The 18,175-nt window shown below is 39.4% G+C and overlaps 1 protein-coding gene across 9 annotated transcripts in view; it reads right to left on the reverse strand.

The window, feature by feature from the left end:
• LOC113250117 (ral GTPase-activating protein subunit alpha-1-like) overlaps nt 1-18,175 on the reverse strand; it is a 252,384-nt gene that overhangs the window by 204,701 nt on the left and 29,508 nt on the right. The window contains exons 3-4 of one of the 9 annotated variants that reach the window (XR_008959468.1): nt 16,387-16,444; nt 4,511-4,548 (exon numbers count right to left, since the gene is read on the reverse strand). The exons of 6 other annotated variants lie outside the window; for them this stretch is intronic. The gene's annotated coding sequence lies outside the window, so the exon portion shown is untranslated. Of the gene's footprint in view, nt 1-172; nt 4,472-4,510; nt 4,549-16,386; nt 16,445-18,175 lie in introns of those variants that run through there. 2 more of the 9 variants (XR_008959467.1, XR_008959471.1) reach the window with 2 other exon arrangements.

Consider the following 18,175-nt stretch of genomic DNA (forward strand, 5'->3'; position numbering starts at 1 on the left):
TATGGGATTTTCTAGAGGATGTTTGGGAACATTTCAAAAGAATTGTTAATTAGACTTATTTCATATGTTAAATTACGTTGAAAGTATGGTCAAGTGAGAAGTGATGTTTGACCTTCTTAGGTTATATTTGTATATGTTTTAATATAAATGTTCCAGAAATTGTATAGAATTCCTAAAAATCTGTCATGGTATAATGTTATTAGTCATAATTCCAGTTATCATCTTAAAATGTTAAATAAAATTTGCGTCAATTGTATTATAAGTAACTCTCGTGAGATCTTTAACCATGGCCATTTTAAAATATTTTACAATTTATAGACAATTATTGTTTTACTTTAAAGTGTTTGCAAAAGCAAGATTCACTGATGGTCCTACCAAGTCCTCTTGACTACTAACACTGCTGCCAAATTACAAGGTGTCAAACCTCCAGTCCATATTTCAAAACTGAAGAAGGACCCACCTGAAATTTGGTCTTGCACAGATGCTGGAGAGCTCAAAATCAAATTGATGAGGAAGAGATGTAGCCAGTATTGAGGAAGGCTGCTTCCACCTAAGGTGTTGGATTGAGAACATTTTTTTTTCCTTTCTCTTTCCCTCTCTGGCCATCCTTTCCTAATTCTTACACCATGAAGATATTTTTCCACCTTTTCTTCTGGCTCTTGCCTGGCAAGATAATGCCATTATTTACATATCTCAGGCTATTGCAAGGTTGGTGGGCGGTGGGGGGCTTGGTAATCCAACTTCCAAATGATTGTTAGAAATACCATGATGGTAGTGGTTCTGTAGTTGTCACACACTTCTGAGTCCCAATGCCTCAGCTTCACTGGGGCACTCAGCTCCCTCTCTATCATGTTAGCCTCCTTAACCCTGGGGGGCCATTTCTTACTGTAAGGGAAAGATCAGGTCTGTGACCAAAGCTATAACTGCCTGGCTCTGAATTACCTACTTGTAGAACAAGAAGGAATTTGTGCAATAATTGACAATATCGGGGCGCCTGGGTGGCACAGCGGTTAAGCGTCTGCCTTCAGCTCAGGGCGTGATCCCGGCGTTATGGGATCGAGCCCCACATCAGGCTCCTCCACTATGAGCCTGCTTCTTCCTCTCCCACTCCCCCTGCTTGTGTTCCCTCTCTCGCTGGCTGTCTCTATCTCTGTCGAATAAATAAATAAAATCTTTAAAAAAAAATAATCGACAATATCTGCGGTATCTGGATAAACACTTCTGGGAAAGTGGAGACAAAGTTACATGAAACACATAAAGAGGACAACTAACTTAAAGAAATATCCCCTTCTTTGGGATCATTTCTTGACTTACTTAATTCTAGCTGATTTGGTTCATGGAGACCCTGGCTCAGGAGTGATCTTCAAACTAAGGGTATCATTTTACTGGTAATAACTACTACCTTCTCCTTAATACACTGCATTCCCTCAAAAGTTTTAAATGCATGTGGGCAGCCATTGACTGGGTGATAGATGGCCTCCGACCAATGAAACAACAAAAGAAAACAGAAGAATGTAACCAGCTCCAATAATACAACTTGACATCATTTGTTGTGAATATTACACTGAGACCCCAGAGGCAATGATACCTAAGAGTCACACTAAGGCCAATATTTTTTAAAGATTTTTTCTATCTATCTATCTATCTATCTATCTATCTATCATCTATCTATCTATCATCTATCTATCAAGAGAGAGAGCACCAGGAGGGGGAGGGAAAGAGGGAGAGAGAATCTCAAGCAGACTACCCACTGACCACAGAGCCTGACATAGGGCTCTAGCTCACAACCCTGAGATCATGACCTGAGTCAAAACCAAGAGCTGGACGCTTAACCAACTGAGCCACCCAGACATCCCTAAGGGCAATATTTTTTTTTTTTTTATCAAAACTCTTGAATGGTCAAGAGGATGATCAAAGGTAAAGGGGAGCTGTTGAAATAAATTATTAGGTTCAAGATGGAGCCATTCCTCCTCAGGATGCCACACCAACAAACCTAACTTTCATGTTCCTGTAAAGTCTCCATTTGACAAGAAACACAAAGTATCCAGTCAGCCAAACCCCAAACACCAATCCAGCTCTGGGCTTTATTCTTATTTTCTTGTTCCTTGATCTTTCCAAACAAGGTCAGATATGCAACCACAGCCAATCATGCCCTATCTCTATGTTGCTGCTTCTAATGCTGTATAAAAGTTTCTCTTAACCAAATTTCTGCAGGAAGAGTGTACTATCACTTGGGTGGCACTGTATTCTCCCAACCCATGGACATCACACTATTACTAAATTGGTTTAGTTTTGTCATTTGACAATCCTATGAATAAAGAAAAAAGACAACCAATGGGAAAGAACATTTGCAAATCATATAGCTAATATGGAATTTGTATCCAGAATATATAAAGAACTATTACAACTCAATAAGAAGACAATTAACCCATTCTTAAATAACTGAATAAACCTCAATTTTAAAAATTAAAAAGTTACCCAATTAAATTAAAAAAAAAAACAATTTTTAAAATCCCAAAGGATTTGAATGGACATTTCTCCAAAGAAGATATGCAAATGACAAAGAAGTACCTGGAAAAAATGCTCTCATTAGCTATTAGGGAAATGCAAGTCAAAATGAGATATCACTTCACACCCGTTATATGGCTATAGTAAAAAGAAAAATTTAAAAAAGACAATAACAAATTAGCAACTGGTATTGCTGGTAGAGATGTAAAATGGTGCAGCTGCTTTGGTAAATAGTTTGGCAGTTCTTCAAAAGGTTAGGCATGTGGTTACCATATCACCCAACAATTCTGCTCTGATACAGACACCCAATATAAATGAAAACATGGCCATACAAAAACTTACAAATGAATGCCTGTAGCATTGTTATTCATAAAATCGAAAAAAAAAAAAAAAGGAAGAGAGACAGAAACATATATCTGTCAATTGATGAATGAGTAAAGAAAATGAAATATATCTATATAATGGGTAATGGTTGGGCAGTATAAAAATTGAAGTACTGATACATGTTACAACATGGAAGAATCTTGAAAACATTGTGGTATCCAATAAAGTCAGCAACAAAAAGACCACATATTGTGTGATTTCATTCATTTTAAATGGCTAGAAGGGGCAATTTATAAAGACAAATGTAGGGGCTCCTGGGTGGCTCAGTTGGTTAAGTGTCTGCCTTTGGCTCAGGTCGTGATCCTAGGGTGCTGGGATCGAGCCCAGCATTGGGCTCCCTGCTCTGCGGGGAGCCTGCTTCTCCTTCTCCCCCACTTGTGCTCTTTAGCTCTCTGTCTCTCAAATAAATAAATAAAATCTCTAAAACAATAAAATAAAAAATAAATAAAGTCAAAATTTGCCTAGGGCTGGGGGCAACAGTAGGGGGGGTTGGCAGCAGAGAGGTGGAAAGGGGATAATGAAAATGTTCTAAAGTTAGATTGTGGAGATATTTGCACAATTCTGTGAATATACTAAAAACCACTGAATTACACACATTAAATGGCCGAATAGTGTTGTATGTGAATTATATCTGAATAAAGCTATTTAACAAAATCCATCCCAAAGCTCCATTTATCCAAGCCAAAAGTTTACTCTGTGTTCTCTTTCCCATTTTAAATAATTTCTGGCCACATTGTCCAATCAAGCCTCAACAAAATTAAGCAAGTACAATTAAACGATTGTACTCTAATTACAAGCCAACAGAGAAATTTCCCACCACATCCCACCCTCATTATCTCACTCTCATGAAAAACTGAAGTTCAAGACTAACTCCCCTTGCAAGTTGAACTTCTACTTAACAGTTAAAATCCAAAGGAATTAAAGCCCAGGCAGAATTCTCTTGTTCTTGTGTGAGTTAAAAAATCCAAAATTTAAGTTAAGGTTTATAAACTGTCCTTCCCAAACTTATATTCAGCTCAGACTCAGCCAGAATCTGAGCCATTGAGACTTCCAGTCTGAGTGCCTGGGTGAAGTCCAACTTTCTGCAGCAGCTGGAGCCCAATTCTCAGTATGACTGGGTGTAGGGTTTTCATTGCTATTGCCAACATCTGTCCCCTCCCTTCCATTCCCGTTTCCACCACTTCAGTAAATTTCTCCGTCATCATTTCATATAAAATAGGCTCTGATTCTTCCAATTCTAATGTCCGTAAGACTTTACTGTGAATATGAGCAGGGAGTAAGTCCTCCTTTGAACCCATCTATGAAATAAAGATTTCTATTAAGGATAATGGCAAACCGAGGAATTCCTCAATGTAACTTCAAGAGTCATTGCAACCTGTGAGGTCTGCTAATGCTCCTCACCATGAGCCACACTAGAGTTAGGACTGATGAGTGTCTCCGGTGTACAGGGCCCTCGGGATGACATGATCGCTGCGAAACCAGGCACGAGGCAAGCACAAATCAGCACCTGCTCTTCTGCACAGCGTGTCTGAAGTGCTTGAAGCCACAGAAGAAACAGCCTGATTCCTTCACATCTTATCTAAAAACAAAATTAAAGGTGACAAAATTAAACACTTACATGTTTATGCAGAGATGCACCGCAACGCAGAATCAGTTCTGAGAAAGAAAAACTAGAAGTTAAAGGTACTGTTAAATTCCTGCACCAAGTTCTTAGTGACAAGGAAGCAGGCGTGCTGCAAGAAGCACAAGGATTAAGAGCTTGGGGTCTGGAGCCACAGTGCCCGGGCTTGAATTCAGGCTCTGCTGCTTGCTGGCTGAGCTGTGGCCAGTGGAGAACCACTGAACTTCCCTACGCGTTAGTCTCCCCCTCTGTAAAATAGGGATGATAACCGAATTTACCACAAAGCACTCGTACAGGGTTAAGTGAGTTACAACAGTGCCTGTGTCATCAACAGTCAGTTATCCTCAAAAACAATGCAAAGATAATTTTCCTCCAAATTTACACTGTGCTTTGAATAGGGTTTATGTCATATCACTACAACATTCACATGTATAATGCAGTGTCCTTGAAAAATCCTAGAGCTAGATAAAACCTTGAAGACCTGGTTCAATAGGACAGGGCAGCTCTCCACTTCCCTGCCTCATGTCCCTACTCTGCTCTCTCCTACAGCTTCCCTGGGCTCTGAACGATCAGTATGACTTGGTGGCATACATCAGTACCGGCATATGGGCCCTTTGTCCTCCTCTACACTTACTTTCAGCTCCATCCCATTCTTAGAATTTATAAACACAGGTAAGAACTTCCGTTTCTGGATTTCTAAATGGCTGAAAGGATAACACCAATAAAAGAAATGAAATAAGCAAAAAAGATGAAAAACATGTCAGATGAAGCTGAAAGATGCAGTGAGCTCCAAATGTAGGCAGGTGAGGGACTGGCTGATCTCTCAACTACACCAGGGTGGTGCAGATTCCTCAAGAGGAAGTGTTTAAGCCAAACATTAGGCTCTGAGGGAAAGCCAAAAGAAAAGGGGGAGGGGAGGGGAGGAGGCAAAGGGAGTGGGAGGGGAGGAGGGGAGAAGGAGGGGAGGTGAGGGAAGGGGAAGAAAGGAAAGGAAAAAGAAAAAGAAAAGGAAAAAAGCAGGCTTGGCTGACTCCCCATAGAAGTCAAATACACTGAGACAGACACCCTGTGTGGAGACAGTTCTACCCCATCAACAGTGGATTCCAAGACACACTCAGACATGCCCATGGACAGGCCACTGCTGTGCACAAGACTTGAGGACCACTCACACCCATCCTCCTTCCCCAAGCAGGCAAAATAAGTGGTGACATTGCTGAATACAAGAGATAAAAAAATGACACGGCTCTATGTATCTCTAACCAAATCATATTAAATTTAACAGGAGGAAAGTTTCTACAAAATTCTATTACGTTGCCAACTTTTTATGTTAACTGTATTTCAGTTAACAAAATGTAAATAAGGCCAATAATAAACATGAGGTCACAACCTGATAAGTTTTAACTAGAAGACTATTAATTGAAATAGGAGGGATAAAATATGGAATCTATTATGAAGCTAAGAATAGTTCACCTCCCTTTTTCAGCATGTAAGAAATAGTTCACATCAAACTTAAGTGGCTATGAGTGTTTAAGTATAAAACAAAAAATATTCGAACTTATCAAAGGTACACACAGAACTACAAGGGAATAACCTCCCATAAAATACGTATCTCTGGCTGGCTTCTTTTGCCATTTATGTTTTAGGGTCATCTTATCCAGCATCGAATAGTATACATCATTATAAAAGGTATGTTCGTTGTAAAATGAGCCAATGTTAACCTAAAGTACGAGATCGATGTGCTGCAAAGAGGTAAATATTCAACAGGAAGGCTCTGCTGCTCTTTTCCCCAACAAGGGTTATCAAAACCAGCAAAAATTATTCAGAGACAACTATAATTTTAACAAGATTACTGGGGTGAACAGAATCCAGCACATGAACACTGAAGCTCGGAGAGGAACTCCAACCCCTTCCCTTTCCTGATGGTAACAGTGGAGCACTTAGCGCCTTGCCAATGGTTCCTTGACTATACACAGCAAAATCAAAATGAGAACTCCGAATTCCAAACCCTGAATCCCAAGCCCTGTTCTCTGAATAATATTTAAAATGTCTATCACAGTAAGTTATGAGATAAGAACAAAAGCTCTAACAGTATTTGCCATATAATTTTCAATTTAAAATAAAAAGTAAGTTGAGTGGTTTTTAAAGATCTTTTTTCCCTCAAAATGGCCCTCTTTTGTCACTTTGTGGCACTCATAAATTTAAGAGTGATGCAAAATGCCATTGCACATTCACCTAAAATAAATACTTTTAATAGAATTTCCAGTGCGTAGAAGCTTCTTTAAAGTTGAGCCTCAAAAACCGAGTTAGAAATAAAGTACATAAACTTATACCATACACATAAAAAAACTCAAAATGGATTAAGATATATTTTAAAAGATCAGTTTTAGAAAGAAAATATGTACTTGTGACAAGATACAATTCTTAAAAAATAAAAGAAAGATGACCTTCAGAAAAAAGCAATGTCATAGGAGAGAGAGATCTTTAAGATGAAAGTACTTTAAGTATGAACCTCTTCAAAACTCTTAAAAGAGTCAAAATGATTCATATTAAAGTAACATACATGCTCGCCATGGATTATGTGTAAATATCTCATCATGCATAAAATAAATGATTTTTTAAAATTTCTAAAGTTAAAAATAAAACTGCTGCTCACAGAACATTTTTATGAGAACATTCTGTAAATATTCAAAACCGCACGTTTCTTTCCTTGTGGTGACAATCACATTTATGGGTTCAGTCCTCTAACGGAACTCTGGTCACTGTCAAGGAGAAGGAATCAAAGTTTACTCAGAACTACACCAGTCAAGTGCAAAACCTTTGGTGCTGCATCCCACTTCAACGACAAAAGTCTCTCTTATGAGGATGGAATCATATTACCTATCATCCTATAAATGTGTTCACATCTTAGTATGGAGATGGCTTGGCAACCCAACTAAATATCAGATGTAGGCTCTAAATGGGATCTTACCCTTCAAGAAGGAAGTAATTTTTAAAAATGAAAATATATTGGAAGTTAGGGAAGAGAACATGTCCTCCTAAATTTTTCTGGGAAAAAAGAACTATTTAGATCTCCTGATGAGAAGTTTTATGCAATAATTAAAACTTGGACATCAAACCATATTTTCCCCACCAATGTATTTTAAAGAGATGTTCCAACAAGAAACAGAACCAGTCTCGACAAATTGCTACAGATCATCTTTATGTGGATAGATACATGCATGTTAGTTAAATGCATACAATTTTCTAACTGTTGTGCCATTTATAATACTGAGGCTTAGTGGAAACTCACCATTGTTATGACCAGAGTACAGCACTAAATTACCAATGCTTTGTGAATGAGTGAGGGAAGTTAAAGTGCCCTCCTCCCTCTACTTCTCCAGTCACCAAACCATCTCCAGTAATTTTTGGTCTAGAGCCAGCACTTACTGGGCTAAGCTCTCTCACAGCTACAGTTCAAGTGCCTGTGCTCATGGGACTGTTTTACCCCATACCTCTCCTTAACCTGGGGCCATGTGCATCCATTCTTCGACAAAGTCCGGTGTGCCTAAGTTTAATACTGGCTCCAGTATGCCCATGAGGACCACATATGGTTGGCACTGTCAACAGACACTCCACTCCTCAAGAGATTTGAGATAAATTCTGCACACACAGCTCTCTTTCCGGACATTTGGCAAATCCATCATCTTGCAACACATTCTTGGAAACACTTTCTCCTGGTCATTGTGCATGAGCACTGGGGCTCGACAGCCCTTTCTCTTCTTTGACTAGGTCCACAGTTTCAACTTTTACATTTGGCCTACCCACAGCTGCCTATATCCACTCATTTCTTTCTTTTTTTTTTTAATGAATTTTTATTATATTATGTTCATCACCATACAGTACATCCCCGCTTTCCGATGCAAAGTTCGATGATTCATTAGTTGCGTATAACACCCAGTGCACCATGCAATACGTGCCCTCCTTACTACCCATCACCGGTCTATCCCATTCCCCCACCCCCCTCCCCTCTGAGGCCCTCAGTTTGTTTCTCATAGTCCATAGTCTCTCATGTTTCATTACCCCTTCTCATTACCCTCCCCCCTTTCTTTATCCACTCATTTCCACACTGAGAGAAAAAAAAAAAAACTTATAGAAAAGACAGCCTTTACAAAGAGACACACAGACTGTCTGACCCATATCTGCCAATAGTCCCTGACTTTTTTTGAAATTCACCTGATAATTTGTTAGAGCAGCAATAGAAAATGAATGCACACGTATTTGATGTAGCCCGTCTTGTTGTATTCAGAAACTCCTGAATGTGTGAAGCAGTACAGGTTGGCAGTTACAAGCCAGAGTCAGAGGTCAGACTGCTAGGGTTGAACTGATTCTATGAACTTCTAACCTCTATTGGCTAACTTTGATTGTATTTTATAAATATTCTTTGAATGTGAGTCTTATTGCTTTTCAGAGGGCTGGGTCTAGGACAAGAAGAGTGAGGGGGTCTGCACAAGATTTTAGGGGACACCAAAACTCAGTAATCAAAGTAAGTAATATTTTAATACGATACTTTCTAAAAATCAAAATTAATGCAAAAAAATCCATGATGAACACTATTAAAGTTGAAATAAGTACCAGTGTTCAGCTAAGCCATACCGGAGCTTAAGGTAAAAGGAAAAATGTGTACCACTATAGATATGTTTTGATGTATTTTTAATGGTTCATTTTTTCCAGAACATTTAAACATTGAAAAAACAAAATCTCAATATTGAACAATCAAAAAAGATTAAAACTCATCATTAGCTTCAATATTTTGTTTATAACACAGAATGCATTATAAGTTTACTTTCCTGGCTTTAATGGAACAACTTCAGCAACATTTTCAAAATCTTTACTTAGCTTACTTTTAGTTCTGAGAATTGCAATGCTTGACAATTTCTCTTGACAAAGTAACAATCTTTTAGATATCTTTTTAAGGACACTATTTCACAAAGATAGTTCTAATCTAATTTTAGCATTAGAAAATGGATTCTTATTTGGTTTTAATTTTTAAAAAACTCTCTCTGTATCATGCCTCAAGCCAATTAATAAGCAAAGGCAGTATATCACACCAGGAAAAGTACAAGAACATGGAGAAACCCCCTTTGGGGTGCTGGTGTACAAGGTGTGCTGAAAGTTGCCAGTTGAGCAGGAACACAGAACTTTCTGGCACTACAGTATCTACAATAAGCACTCGGGAGCAGCAGTCCACTGGAGCAATCTGAAATTAATCTCAAAAGGAATCAAGGACCTAAATGTGAATCATACTAACTATAGCATTTCTACAAGAAAACATAGAAGGTCTTTGTGATCTTGGCTTAGGCAAAGATTCCTTAGACGAGACACCAAAGACACGATCCACAATAGAAAAACTGATAAACTGGACTTTATAAAAATTTTTAAAAGTTTACTCTTTGAAGGACACAACTAAGGGAATGAAAAGACAGGTCAGAGATGGGGAGAAAAGATTTCCAAGCCACATATTTGACAAAGTACTTAAATCTGGACTATATAAGGAACTTCCACAATTCAATAGTAAGAAGACAAACAACTCGATTAAACACAATGTTCAACTGATGAATGGATAAAGGAGATGTGGTGCGTATCTACGATGGAATACTCCTCAGCCATCAGAAAGGATGAATACCCACCATTTGCATCGACATGGATGGAACCAGAGAGGATTATGCTAAGTGAGATAAGTCAAGCAGAGAAAGACAATTATCATATGGTTTCACTCATATGTGGGACATGAGGAATAGCTCAGAGGACCACAAGGGAAGGGAGGGAAAACTGAATGGGAAGAAATTAGAGAGGGAGACAAACATGAGAGACTCTGGACTCTGGGAACCAAACTGAGGGTTACAGAAGGGAGGGGGTGGGGAATGGGGTAACCGGGTGAAGGGTATTAAGGAGGGCGCCTGTGGTGATGAGCACTGGGTGGTATACGCAACTAACGAATCGCCAAACACTACACCAAAAACTAATGATGGCTAATTGAACCTGATAAAAATTAATAAATAAATGTTTTCATAAAAAAAGTCCCATCAATTCAAACATACACACTGCCAAAGACATACAGTTGGCAAATACCACATGAAAGATGCTCAAGATCATTAGTCATTAGAGAAATGCAAATTAAAGCCACAATAAGATACCACTACCAATAAAATAAAAAGACTGATCACACTAAGTGTCAATGAGAATGTAAAGGAACTACAATAACTACAAGAGCTCTCATACTGCTGGTGAGAATATCAGCCACTATGGGAAGAGTCTGGCAGTTAAACATATGACTCGATATGATTCAGCCATTCCATTCGCAAGAGTCAGGAAAGCACATGTATACATAAAGACTTGTACACAAATGTTGCAGTGGCTTTGTTTATATTCAAATACTAGAAGCAACCCAAATGCCTATCAACAAGTGACTGGATACACAAACTATGGTGTATCTATACAATGGAATACTGTACTACTCAGAAATGAACTATTAATATATGCACCAACATAGAAGAATCTCAAAATAATTATGTTGACTAAAAGAAGCCAAACAAAGAAGAGTACACACTGCACGATTCTATTTCCGTAAGATTCTAGAAAATCAAATTAATCTATAACGACAAAAAGTAGATCAGTGGTGACCTGGAGACTGGGCAGGGAGGTGGGAAAAGGGCATGAGAAAATCACTGAGAATGATGGCTATGTTCATTCTCTTGATTGTCATAATGATTTCACATTCTCTTGATGGTCATGATGTTATGTATAAACCTATGTCAAAACTTCTCAAAATTAACATTATCTACACATAATAGTTTATTGTATGTCAATTATACTCCCCAAAAAGAACTGCTTTTTTAAAAAGGAAAAAACAGAGGAGGTGGCCGGCAAGTAACTAAATGAAAGATCAGAAGGACAGAGGTTGTGCTCAGATATAGGTCTGCATGATGACAAGGGGGCAGAAGATAAAGTCGAAACCATGGAGGGTGAGCGGTCGGGGAGCTGATGGGTAACTTGGCATGAAGGCAAAGGACTCGGAGACAGCAAAGTCATTAAAAAAAAAAAGGCAAGTAAGCAGAAGATCAGAAGACGTGGCGGCAACGAGGAAGGACAAGTTCTAGTCAAGGGAGAAGTTTCTACAGAGGGGGTGGTGGATGAGGTCTGGAATGGGCCTTGGAGAAAAGAAAGACCACGATCTCACCCCCACAGGCCTGAGGGAGACAAAGAAGCCTGAGAGAAAAGCCAGGGTTCAAAGAGCCAAGGAGGTGAAACCAAGAGGCTGAGGCTCTAGGGCTGTGGCTTAACCCGGTAAGAGGATTTCCAGAGGACTGAGTACAAAGTGGGAAGGAGGGCAAGAAATGCAGGGTAATGATGATGAAAGCACCCCAGAGAGGACCCTGGGAAGACACCAAGTGGGTCAAAGGGGCACTAGGCTCAGCCATCACCTGGTAGACACAAAGGCATGCAGGGTCCCCGTAGTTCAGCCTGGCCGAGATGCATCTCTGGGGGAGTCCTAGTGTCAAGTGCACAAGAAGACCCTGTTCCCTCAGGAAGAGGGGGCTGTGGTGTGTCCTGACTATGAGGGACCCAGGGAGGGCTGTCGGGCTCAGGCTCCCCAGCAGTAGTTAGAGCTCAGTGAGCTGTAGAAACTTTGAGAAAGAAGGCTGCTCAGAGGTTGTGTTCACATTCCAAGCACTGTCAGGCCACTGGGTAGCCCCAGACATAACACGAGGGATACTCTTACAAAGTCATCAACAAATCTGCAGTGTATTATGCATTGGTTTTTATATTATGTATCAGAAGAACCTGGCTGAGCAAACTAGATGAATAACGACTCCTATAAAAAACACATATGAGGTACTCTGTGAACCTTCCATTTGAGCCCACTCCTTTAAACTCAAGGGCTACTTATTTTGAAGATTTTTGATAGAAAACATCTCTAGTACAAAACAAATCCTTCCACCCACAGCAAACATTTACCGCATACAGGCATAGCACTGTATGCCGAACGGGACAGGAAATGTGCTTCCTAGAGACTCATGAGCAGTAAACCCTCTTAAAGCAAACCCACAGAACTTGAATCCTGTACTGATGACGCATGGGCACATGAAAGGGGGCCAGAGCCTGTCCCTGCACCAAATATTCTTGGTTTACTGATGTGCCATTCTTTATCATCTCCTCACATCCTATCAGCTCTCATTATTACAGAGATAAGGCTTCAAGTGCCCACCCTTGTCCACCATGACGTATTGGCCTAAAATTGACTTTAGGAAAATCTTCCCATTCATCATTAGTCATGGGAACGTACAAACAGTTGAGTAAGAGGTTGGCAGACATCACGGTTGGTGAGTGTTCTGTCAGTCACCTCCCTTATCTTCCTACCCTCTAAACCTCACTTGAAGCAGTATCTCTAGATGCCTGGAATAATGAACGGTGTTCATTTCACATGACAACACTGAGAGTCCAAACAGGCTTCCTCATTCAATGGCTTATATATAGCAAGGAGCCAGCCTTTACATCCTTACGCATAGAGAAATGTATAGACTACTTTCTCCCTCTAAAAACAGTTTAGAGAGAAACAGAACCTCTCTCTTTGCTACTGACAAAACAAGATGGCAGGATAAGAAACTGACTTCAAATGGACTTCACACTGTGGCAGTTGATGCTTCAAATTCACTTCTTCTTTCTCTGTATAAACCTGGCTATCTGATAGGTCCGAGAACTTTGAAGACTTGCAGAATATAGGAGTTGCTCTTAATTTAGGTTTCGAAATGTAGGGACATTATTTGTAGTGTGTGACAGGAAGCATACCAAATCAGTGGTGTGTGAACCCAGCTTCAAGGTTCTAACTCAGTATTCCAGAGTACCTTGGCCACTACCAGCCATGGTAACATTTAATTAAGTAGTTTATACAGGAGTGGTCTTCAGATTAGGTAAGAAATATTAGATATCTAGAATATAAGAGATCTAAAATGAGGGATACTAGGTATGTAGAATGTCTGGAATAGACTGGTGAAAAGCTTCCTGTCCTAGCCTCAAGAGGTTTCGAGGAAGTCCAGAAGATACCGATGCTATGGAAATATTGAACGCACATTCCTTCCTTTTGAAACCTGGTGTTTCCTTATAGTCTCAGTTTTTATAACTAACTTGGTCAAGACCTTGAGTGACAAAATGGTAGCCATTTTAACAAATCCAAATAAACTGAGAAGAATGCAAGAGAACGAGGTCAAGAAAACGTGTAGAACTGCTCATCCACAATCCCTTATCAGCAATTTCAAAATCCAAGAAGCTATGAAAACAAAAGCTTTTTGTGTGTAATTCACTAGTGGACAGGACCTGATCTGCATCTGAACTCATGTGGTGGCAACACCCGACTAACCTGAGGTTATTTTGGATGTAGTTATCCCACTGATGCCAAATAGTCATATCTTAGGCTACAGAAATAAGAATTCTCTTGGTTACAGGGTGCTGTCCAGTCCCCTGGGCTGTTACATATGGACATCAACATTGTGTTAATGTTTCTTGAACGTCAATAGACCACAGTGCAATGCTAAAATCTGAAAAATTCTGATTCCAAAGTACACACAGCCTGAAGATCATAATAAAAGATCTGGAGACCTAACCACCAACTTCTACCCAGTTTGATAAATCATGCAAAAATACATTTATCTGAAAAGAGCCTGTTTGATTCAAGTATTAAGCATATAAGCATCAAAATAAGGATGATTTTATATGCAAATGCTCATACTTTAACATTCTTTTTTTTTTTTTTAAGATTCTATTTATTTATTTGACAGAGAGACAGCCAGCCAGAGAGGGAACACAAGCAGGGGGAGGGGGAGAGGAAGAAGGAGGCCCTCAGCAGGGAGCCTGATGTGGGGCTCGATCCCAGGACCCTGGTATCACGCCCTGAGCCGAAGGCAGACATTTCACGACTGAGCCATCCAGGCGCCCCTTATACATCAACATTCTAAAACATGACTCATTCTGACCGTGTCACACAGACAGCTTATTCTATACACTAGATAAACTCGCTTATTCTACACACTAAACTAGATAAACAGCACCTGTTCTTATGCTGGCTCAGGAGACTACTACTCTGCAATCCCAACCCAAGAGTCACTGTTCTCAGTCAGACACTACTAAACTGGGTAAAAAGCTAACTGTACCTGCAATCTTAACCAGTCCATGTGGTCATAGTAGCCAGAATTAAGGTAATCCCACAGACCACCTCCTAGATACATACAGTTTCACAACACAAAGAGCAAATGAGTTTCTACACCCATTCCCAGTAAGTTTATTCAGGCTGAGGGGGGCTATTAAGCTTCAGACATTTTAAAGTACTCTCTGTAGAAAATGAGTAGGGTTTTCATACATACGATATAAACAGAATGAACGGATTATATCTAGCACAAATAAAAAGGTCTGCATGCAGTTATTCCTCATTTTTGTCTATTTCTCCCACACCATGGAGTGTTACAAATTCCTACGATTCCCCTTCAGATTGTCCTTACCATTTCATTTTTAAATTTTTACTTTAAATACACAATGTCGAAGTAACAATTAACAGAAATGCTATTGATAACACTAAAATTTAAAGGGAAACCTTCTTTGTGTATTTGAAAGATTTAAAAACCAAGGCATCTACCTTCAAGTAATGATATCATCATTCAGTTAAGTAGATGTATTTATTATATATATTTCACTAAACAGTTCAGTTTCTATCAGGGTCAGTTATATTTTTCATATAAATAGTACTAAATTAAATTTGGGGTTCTGAATTTTGAAATACCCACTGAATGTGCCATGTTCTTTCATGTCCCATGTCTTTCACAGATCGATCTTCCATCTAGGAAACCCTTTCCACACTCATATTTCAAGGCTCAGGTAGAGATTACCTTTCTTGAAGCCTTCCTCAAGTCCTCTGAATAGAACTGTTTGACTTTCTTCGTTGCTACCATTACACTTTTTGTAGTGACAATCATACTGTAATTATTTTTTTTTTCTCACCTATCCTCCACCCCGGCAATCAGCTTATACAATACAAGCATGGTGAGATATTCTTTGCTTCTGCCCCAGGACTTTGTTTCTCCCTCAAGAGGTATTTGAATGAATGAATGAATGAATGATCAGAGAGTTAAGATCCCATTATAAGGTTATGTTCTCCCAAATATGATCATCTGGCAAGGAGGAAAAAGGGAGGAACTGTCAGTCTTCAAAGGCGGAAAGACCAAACCAGACACTCTCTAAACAAAAAGGAGGAGTCACAGTCAGTAGCACAAGTTACACCAGTTGTGCCATGAATATTAAATCGAGAGGCAACATTGTTCGATGTCAAGAGCTGCACAGAAAGGGCAGCCGTGGTAACATGGCTGTATTTCAAGTTCCCTCCTGCTGCCACACCCTAAAGCATTCAAACAGAGTAACTCTGCATCGATGATAAAATCTTGAAGAACAAGATATTTTTGTAAGAAAAAAATGAACAATTACTTGAAAATACTCTGGATCAACTGTTTCTCAAACAATTTTGTGCACAAGAGTCCCCTGGAGCTCTTGTTAAAAATGCAGCCTATGATTTGGTAGGTCTGGCATGGGCCTGACATTCTGCATTTTCTAGCTCTCAGGTGAGGCTGATGCTGCTGGTCTATGAAGCGTCCTTTTTAAGGAGCACCTGTGGCAAGATAGATATTCTGTTTTCCTCCAACATCCAGGTTGGACTTGTCTTACTTTTAACCAGCAAACCCTTCTTACCATCCCTTGTTATAACCCAATCTTGATGGTGCTAATTATAGAAAACATTTTGAAAATTCGACTGGAAGAAATCTATATCACTTTAAAAATCTTTAAATTGTTCTTACCTATACTCTGGTAATGCCATCGAAAGAAAATTCGTTCAGGTAGAAATTGCAGTATTTTCTATAAAACAAATTTAAAAATTATTAAGATATAAAGAGAAAATAAACTACACATTTCATGACAGTGCTGTGTGTGTGTGTGTGTGTGTGTATTTCAGAAAAGAAAAAAAAAAACTATTTCTAATAACATAAGTAGTGCACTTCACCCTGTAGCCCATGGGACAGTGTCTTTTACTTGCCCCAAGCAACCTTCCTTCCCTGAGTGCCTTAAAAGCATCACTGTTCCACGTTTAATTCCTCCTAAAAGAAAACAAGAAAAAGAAGGGGAAAAAAACCCTAGAAGGATCATTTTATCTTAATTGAATCATAGCCATTGCTTAAGTTCATATTAAAATAATAATTTCTCAAATGCCAGATTTCCCCAGGTTTCTGCTTTTTCACCTTCCACTTCCCCATTCCATTATCATCATTATTAGTCTCTGGACAAGGACCAGAGTCGGAAGAAAGATGAACAACAAGGAGGATAAGATCATGAGCACACGGATGAACAACGAAATGAAATTGCTGCCAAGAATTTCTTGAAATTAATAGCTAAAAATAAGGTTAGGATTGCAGTTAGGAATTCTACCCCCTTCACCCCACACATTGGAAGATACAATAAAGAATGAATATATGATGTACGAGAGTATTTGGCTAATAATAGCAACTTTTTCAAAAAAAAAAAAGACAAACCCCAAGTACGTTTTTTTTTTCTTTTTTTCCCCACTCTAAAATTAGTTTTGATCAAGTTACTCTTGGGTCATAAGATTCTTTGTACTTTATCTGCAACTACCTTTTTAAGAAGTGTAGAAATCCAAAAACTGATCAAAATATATTTCTTGGTATTGATAACACATGACTATTTTACCATGAAAAATCCTCATTCTAGATTTATCTAGGCTAATACTCTACCATTTTGAAAGATGAAGGTAAAAAATGTATATCCCGCTCTCCTGAATAAGTACATTTCCAGGCAGCTAAGAACCTGCCTCCTCCATTTGAGCCAGCCCGAGGTTTTGCTTGTTTTCATTTTCTTGTCTTAACTTCCCCCTGGGTCGGTGACATATACCTGTATTACTTCCTTTGTTCTATTTGACAACAGTGAACAGGTAGGAACATCCACTGAGAAAAGGCATGATAGGTCCACTTCCAACAGAAGCGAGGGACTTTAAAAGGCAGACTCCTTGCTCAGCCTGGATGTTTCTCCCCCCACAGCCCAGTGCTGATGGCCTCGCCTCACCATCCCTCTGGCTGCAAGCACCACCTCCCCACAGAGGCCTCTCTGGGCCTTCTTTCTGGGCACCGCCTCACCCCTGCTCTGATGCTTTCTCTACCACCTGTTCTGTCATCTTCCTAGCCCTAACCCCTGACTGAAGTGATGTGCACGTTCGCCCATTTGAAGGCGGTATTCCCTCCCCCAGAGTAGAGGACCCACAAGAACAAGAACGCCTCTGTCTTTTCTCGGAAGTGTCCCCAGCACCAAGAGCACGGTTGGCACATAGCATGTGCTCAAATAAATACTCAGCAGAAGAATTACGCGTGCTTTTTACTTGCAGAACTGTTTTGAGATTTACAAGTACCCTAATCTTTGCTTTGGTCCTCTGTTCACGTTAACATAAAATGTACCTGGGTCTTTCCTTACATGTCATTGACTTAACGGTATTTACATTAAAATACATTAAAATGTGTGGGCATTTCTTAAACCCTAAACTTAGTAAAGAAAACCCAAACAACAACAACAAAAAAGCTGTAT

The sequence above is a fragment of the Ursus arctos genome, unplaced genomic scaffold (assembly GCF_023065955.2).
Source record: "Ursus arctos isolate Adak ecotype North America unplaced genomic scaffold, UrsArc2.0 scaffold_16, whole genome shotgun sequence".
Classification (NCBI taxonomy): Eukaryota; Metazoa; Chordata; class Mammalia; order Carnivora; family Ursidae; genus Ursus; species Ursus arctos.